General features: G+C 43.9%; 1 long non-coding RNA gene across 1 annotated transcript in view; it reads left to right on the forward strand.

Moving 5' to 3' along the window:
* Window positions 1–4,380, forward strand: part of LOC135573678 (uncharacterized) — a 49,412-nt gene extending 45,032 nt beyond the window's left edge. Inside the window, exon 3 of the long non-coding RNA XR_010464830.1 lies at window positions 4,335–4,380. This is a non-coding gene — a long non-coding RNA (uncharacterized LOC135573678). The remainder of the gene's footprint in view (window positions 1–4,334) is intronic.
* Window positions 4,381–7,571: the final 3,191 nt, after the last annotated feature.

The following is a 7,571-nucleotide window of genomic DNA, read 5'->3' on the forward strand; positions in this document are numbered from 1 at the left end:
AGTATGTAAACCATTGGAGTGGGTGGGGCATTTAAACGGGGTACACCATTTGGTTCCCCCACTCCCCCTTAGCTTATTGACTCTTTATCTAAAGTTATTTTCCAATGGCTTCCATGTTCCATGGTAACTAATGGAGCCAGAGTCCCCCATGCATCTACACCCACCTTTTCGCCATGAACAAGCTTATACACTAAACGGCACATAGGAAATGTGTCTGGATGTGTATGTTTGTGTTCCAATGAAACGTGTACACAATATTCTGCTTTTGTTGGACGGCCAAAGCAATATCACTCGTGGGGTTTAAAAGTCATTTCTCAGTAGTAGTATAGAGCATCTTTTCATGAACATTGGCCTCCCCTCTTTTCACTGTGACATTTTCTCATAACACGACGTCAGCGAAGCATGAGCCAAAAAAAATCGCTCGCGCCTTTAAAACTATGAGCCGTGTTTAACAAGGCAACAAACCTACAAGGGCTCCTTGTGAACGGGTCTGTGAACTGTCCCCTTTGGATACACTGAGTGGATGGCGGGACCTCTGTCTGTCTTGGATCTCTCTGCTTAACATTGGCTCCCTCTGGCTTGCTGTCTACTGTTCTAGACATGCTGTCTTTTCACATGGACTCTCTCCCCAGGACCAGCCGAAATGAGCAGAGGAAGGGATTCGTGATGAACTGTTGATTTGTCTAAACGTGATATTTTTTGTGGAGCACTGGGAACCTGATAGGGCCGTTGTTAGCGTTTATTGGTTCCCTGTGGATGGCAGAGGTGCAGGGAGAGGCCAATCCCATTCTTTAAAAGAAGTCAACTAATCTCCCTCGCCTTTTGGACCAGCCACATATCCATATTTTTTGGGGGAAGCCGAGAAAGTTGTCATGTATATATATATATATATTATATATATATATATGTATGACAAGGTTATATATAACCATAGTGAAGAGGCATGAATTTTGCAGAATGATTTTTCCAGATTTCAATAAGAGGTGGACGTTTTTCTCTCATTGACAGAGGTGCAAAAGTTCAGTCCCTTTTTATTCTTCAACAGTTACAACCCCCTGAGTAAATCCTGTCCTCTGTTTGCATAATTGTAACTGAAAAAGTGTAAAAGTACATTTACAGAGAGCCAAATTTATTGACTGTTAGTGCAAAGTATTAGTTTCCCCTCAAAAATCAGGGAATGTGAATGTTTCGTGTCTTGAGCATTATGCGATTTATGATAGCCCTTCGGTGTGTGTGGTAGAGCAAGTTCTGTTGATAATGAAATTTGACCCTTTAACTGCCTAAAATAGCATCGTTAAATTATCACCTGGCTGTGGCACACACCCTGTTGTACTTTTGGCTATTGAAAGCATTGCCCCCTACTGCACTTCCAGCATCAACCTGTCCTGGATGATCTTCAATAAAAGTGCCGAACAACCATACCCAGCCCTGCTTTAAGATGCAACAGGATGAGAGCAAGGGTGTTCTTTTTCAGCATTAGCACTACCACGGTCAATTCAATAGCATGGCTCCAGACTTTCCACAGCACAAAGCTGACTTTTTCGAATACTGCAAGGTTCTCACCCTAAAATGTCCAATGAGACTGACCTCTGAATATTGGCTATATCTTACATAAGGCTAAAACAGACAGTGTCCTTACACTGCAGCCTATTCCATATCACCCTGTGGGTTCTCCTGTCTGGTCTAGTGTATTGGAAATGTTCTACTACCCTTACAGTACATTTCACATTTGTGCCGGCCACTTGTTTACAAGGGCAATTGGAGAAGCAGGGAATCCAGGAGATTGGCTCAGGAAGAGGGGGTTGGGAGGGTATTTTCAGCACCGGAATTCTGTGGGTTATTCCTGGATATATATCGCAGGACACGGATCATCTCAAGATGGTAACCCACCTGCCCACAGGCCTCTGATCCAGTGTACTCAACCGACACGAAAGGTCATGTGAATTTAGCCTCAAGCTAGGGATATGACAGCCTTTTTGAAGTTTTGAGTTATTGTGGATGGATATGAAAATGTCCCCCCCACCCCTAAAAAAAAAAGTATGTGTTTTGGTTATTAGTTTTGTAGGAGGAGGTGACACTGAAACTCTCATTGTGCAGAGAGAACAAGCTTTGTGTCTGTTGTGGAGTTGAAGACAGACATAACTATCACTCAAACCAAAGCTCATTGTCACTGGCGGTCGGTGCTGTTTAAGATGAGGGAGGACATTTATTATTTAATTTGCATGGCCTTATTTCTATTACAGCATATTGGATGGCTGTCATTCACATTCCATTCACCCAGTTCAACGTAACAGCGATAGGTTTAGGCTACTACATGATACTCAAATTGTCCCTATACCCATCATGAGGTTGCTACAACCTAGCCTATGAATGAAAGTTTACAACGTAGGTGCACACAGGTCGAGACAGACAGTGACACATTCAATTCCGCCTTGCACACTTTTGCCTGCATCTAGCTGATATAGGATGTAATCATTATTCCAACAGTTGCAAACGAGTTTCTATTGGACAAATTCAGGTATGTTTATCCCTGTTTCCTTCCATTTGCTTCCATTTAAGAACCGTTTTTCATCTGAATTGGCGGAATGATAGTAGTAGTTAGTTAATAGAATTAACACGTTAGTAAACCCACTACAATCATGCAGTAACGTTACAGTGTACAGTCATTAAGGAGTGACAATAAATTAGTAAATCCAAAAGCTTACCGTGACTTGGAAGTGTTCCAGTGTTGTCTGATAGTCATAGCCAGCTAGCTAACATAGCATCCCTCTGTTTGAGCAGGGTGTTTGAGTAGGCTAAACTAGCTAGCTGCATTTGCTAGCTAAGTAAGTGAAACTGAAAGTGAACAAAAGGGACAATCTCTCTATCTCTCTCTTGCTTCTCCTTCATTTTGGAAGAAATTAATTTGCTCAAAACTGTTCAACTATTGTCTTTCTCTCTTTTTGAATGAACAACTCACCACATTTTATGTACTATGGTGCTAGCTAGCTGTAGCTTATGCTTTCAGTACTAGATTCCTTCTCTGATTCTGTGATTCGGTGGACAATTTCAGTTAATTCCTCAAAAGATCTGATAGGTTGGAGGATGTCCTCCGGAAGTTGTCTTAGTTACTGTGTAAGGGGGTGGAACCATAAGCCTCCTAGTTTTTGTATTGAAGTCAATGTGCTCAGAGGAGAACGGAAGCTAGCTGTCCTCCGGCTGCACCATGGTGCTACCCTACAGAGTACTGTAGACCTTCATTGCAAAAAGTGTGTTTTAATCAATTATTTGGTGCCATTTGAATATATTTAGTATAGTTTTATCTAAAAAGGATAACTTTTAAAATGTTTTACTATTCTTATTTTTATGAAATTCACTGAGGAGGATGGTCCTCCCATTCCTCCACCGAGGAGCCTCCACCGCCCAGTGTTGGGTAGATGCTTGCCCTCTGAACTATTTATTATAAGTGGTGAGGGACGGGGACACGCCCAAGAGATTGCATATAGACATGCAACATTATACATCCATTTCCGACCGCAACCAGCTTCTTACATAAGCAGGACAACAGGTGTCAGTCGCAGTTTGACAGCATTTAGCTCGACTGAAGAGAAGCTTGGTGCTTGGCTTGCTCGATATCACTGCATCGAAACAACTTCCTCTTTTATGTGTGTGTCTGTCTGTGTTGCATGTGTCGCCTTTGGCCCGTAGCGTGTAAAGCTTTGGCCTCAGCACCCCTGCATTGTATTACTGGAGTTGTGTGGGCGCCATCACATGGGCTATATTTGCAGTGCCATGCCTTTGTACCAATGCTGTCTGTAGATGTCCCAGAGTGGCCTGCCGACCTGGCCAACAGGATGTGATGGTGAGCCCAGAATGCTGCTTGAATCAGAGTCCATGCTTGCTTCCCCATGCTTACGTGCTGAGGGTTTAGGCTTTTGCGTCTGGGGCTGCTCACCCCCCCCAAAATGTTTGCTCCGCCCATCAGTAACTCCGCCTTTGCTGGATGGGCGTGCTTTGGCGAGCATCCCATCTCTTAGCGTTGTGCACGAGCTTGCAACGCAATGCTTAATTTCTGTCTTTTTTAATCATTGAATTATTCCTTTTTTTGGCTGCATATTGAAGACTGACCAGCACTTCCACACACAGTTCAGCACAGTTTCTCTAGTTTCTAGTTTCCAATATCCCTTTCCAGGACATTCAGAGCTGCATATACACAGTCAGTACAGATCTAGAATGACTGTGCAATATGTGAAGATGTTGGCTTGGTATGAGTAGGCCCAGTCTGGGTAAAGGGATATTGCTTTAGTGGGTGTGGAGTGTAACCGGTGACTAACTGCCGGTTGTTTCTCAACCAGGGCGTCCTGGGTCGAGGGGAAAGAGAGGTCGCAATGGTGATCCAGGTAGGTTTACAGTACTGTACCTGCCCTCCACTGTCCATTAGACACCTATAGGCCTGTAACACAAAACAGGTGAAGAAACATCATAAGCACACTATATCCAATGAAAACAGCAATCTCTTCTCACATGTTACGCTGACAATGACCTTGTTTGCGAAGGCAATATAAGAAGTGTGTGTATGTGTTTTTTGAGGAATATATTGTGGCGAGGATATTGGTGAATGTTCCACCAGATTGAGTTTAGTGTTTTGATTCTGCATTGTGATGCAGTGAAAGCAAAACGTGTCAGCCAGGAACGCGATCACCGCCCATTCTGGTGTAACCAAACATCTCCTGTGGGTTTTACCCATTCAGGTTTGAAATTCCTTGCACCTGGGTTGACTATAGCCGAGGGTAGCGTCCAAAATAGTTAGCAGAAGTTGAGACAGAATCCTCCTCAAATACTAGAAACAAAGCCTCACAAAAAAAAACAGGAAAGGGTAATGCAGCCCCCAAAGGGAAAGTTTTGTCACCCCTGACCAGATCATCTGTTATTCCTGGATGTTATTGCTCATGTCAGACTGAGCTCAGGCCTGTAGGAGAGGCCAGACAGTCTGCACTCCCTCTGTCCGTTTGGAGAGTCATTTGGGTAAGGGCGGCTACCTCTTTTAGGGCTGTTTGTCTTACGTCTGTGACAGCTACTTGCAGTATAATAAGTCAGGTTTAAAAGTGACCTTTAGACTCTGGCCTCCTTCATTACAGTGTGGCTCCATGTCGGGGTTCTCGGGATCCTGAGCCCCAGGATTCTGTCTCCTCCTCACTGAACAGAATACTTGTCGGGCTCCAGACCATTTAACAGACAAACCATCATGTGCCTACTTCCATTCCCATTTTTCACACTGTTTTTAATGCAAACAGTCTGGAAAACCCTCATTATCCAATTTTCTTTCTTCCAGTTCAGGCATTTATTTTACTCATACACTCCTTAACTAGGACCAGACAAATATGCCACTGAGAAGATAATGCTGGTGATTTGATGTGACGTTAAAGGGAAGGATTTGTCATCAGTGATTTTCCTCACTGTTCTGTGATTGATGTGACGCCATCTTTTGTGACCCTGTCTTGATTTTGCAGTAATTGATTCTGTCTGGTGACTGAGGTCTTTCTGATTAGCCTTCTGAAAGGTCAGCGGGGGGGGGGGGGTCACAATGTAAGAAATATACCTGCTCCTAGGCTCTGATTACTAGTGGAACATTGCCTCTGTAGCTGCCATGTTTTTCTGATGAGAGTTGTAAAGGTTTATGTAACCGTTCAGACAGGGCTCATGGAGTACAACGTAGGACTGAAATAAAATGTTCATTCAGGGAAGTATTTTCAAATAACCAGTTTCCAGGATTTCGAGTAAGCATGGTGAGAAGAGAAACTCCATTGAAAGTGCTTTTTATTCCGGGAGAAAGGGTGTCTGTGGAGATGTCTCTCCGCAATGGAAAAAAGTCAATGCAATGAGTAGTGCATTAATCTTAACTGGGTGTGGAGGAAGCTCTTGAGGAGCGACGCCGGTTTGGCGTTGGGCTCAGGCTACAGGCGGTGTAGTGTCATTTGGCATCTTCCTGGCACCAGTTTCCCTCTCTCCATCCCTGTTCTCATCAATCCAGGAATTGGTAGGCAGACAATTTACAACACTGCCAGGGAGGGCTGCCAGGGAGGTCTCAAGGCTAGGAATGACCATCTTATGGGAGGGCTGAGAGAGATTTTGGAGTCGGGCTCCCCAAAACGAATATTTCGATTTATGCACCAATTTTCTTGTTGTGACACATGGAAAATATGACCTGCCTATGTGTGCACAGGTCCCGTGTCCACCAAGAGTCTCAGAGTAGGAGTGCTGATCTAGGATCAGCTTTGCATATTAGATCATAATGAATAAGATTGTACTACTCTGCTTCTACTCTGAGACGCTTTGTGGATACAGTACTCCCTTCTATGCGTTTTAAAGGTGGTTAGAGCTACACAAAGAGTTTGGAAGAACTTCTCACTGGTCTGATGAAGTCTTCTTTACCTTCACGGGGGCTGGACGAGACATCCACCTTTTGTTATTTGTGTTTTGTAGATGGACTTGGCGAAAATACCGTCTCATAATTAAATAGGCATGTTTGAGTCATGATATTTGCTGTTCTATGAATCAGTCAATGGCAGGAAGGTTGTTAGGGTGAGGCATTGTACCGCTCCAGAACAAATCCAAATGCAGACAGCCACTGTAAACTGAACTTCAGAACAATTGAAAAACTTTCCAATTCACATTGACTTAACTCAATTTGATCAATGTTTTTCTACACTATGTGACTAATTGAAACTTTCTCCCTCTCTTTTGCAGGACCTCCTGTAAGTAGACCCGATGCCTTGTGTGACCATGCAGAGAGTGGTAAAGTGACTGTGTTTTTGTGTTTGGGAGTGTTTGTACCATGGATAAGTCCTTGAACGTCCAGTGAAATCTCTGTTTGATAGCAACCCCCCCCTCCCCCCCACACACACACACACACACACACATCTTCCATGGATGCACCCTTTTGGTGTTGCTGTGCGGTGTGTTTGCAGAGAGCTTGTAAAGAGTGGTGACATGATGATTTTCAAAGCATATCGTTGAGCACATCAAGGCAACTATTTAAACATGGTCATTATAGTTGCTCCTCCTTGCATTGTTTGTGGGGTGGGAAAGCTTTGCGTTCGTAAGTGAATCAGTTTTCCTTATTCAAACATACATGTGACGTCTCTCTCTTTTTAGTGCACGATAATTACATTATCAGGACTGCTAAGCATTTCACTGGTTCGGCTCAGTGGAATATCAAGTGGACTTGACATTATGAATAGCATTGTGGATGTTTTATTAGGCCCTTTAACTAAAAGTCACTCCTTGGAAAGTATGAATCATAGGACCACTGAGGAGTCTTTAACGGTGCTTCTGAAGTCAGGAGCCCAGGGGTGTTTTCCACTCCCAAACTCCACCTCCATGCCTCCATTTGAAACACTCAAAGAAGCTTTCTGATGTCTGAGAACATGTCTCCCCGGTATCCTGCCAATACTCCGGGATCCTTAGCCATGTCAGCCTTAGCCTAGCATCTCAGAGCTTACCTTCTGGTTCTGTGGGGGGACAGTACGGAACACCTTGGGCAGGGCGTTAAAATTGGGCACGGCTGCGACCTGGTGCTAAGAGAGGGTGAA

This window comes from Oncorhynchus nerka, linkage group LG10 (assembly GCF_034236695.1).
Source record: "Oncorhynchus nerka isolate Pitt River linkage group LG10, Oner_Uvic_2.0, whole genome shotgun sequence".
Lineage (NCBI taxonomy): Eukaryota > Metazoa > Chordata > Actinopteri > Salmoniformes > Salmonidae > Oncorhynchus > Oncorhynchus nerka.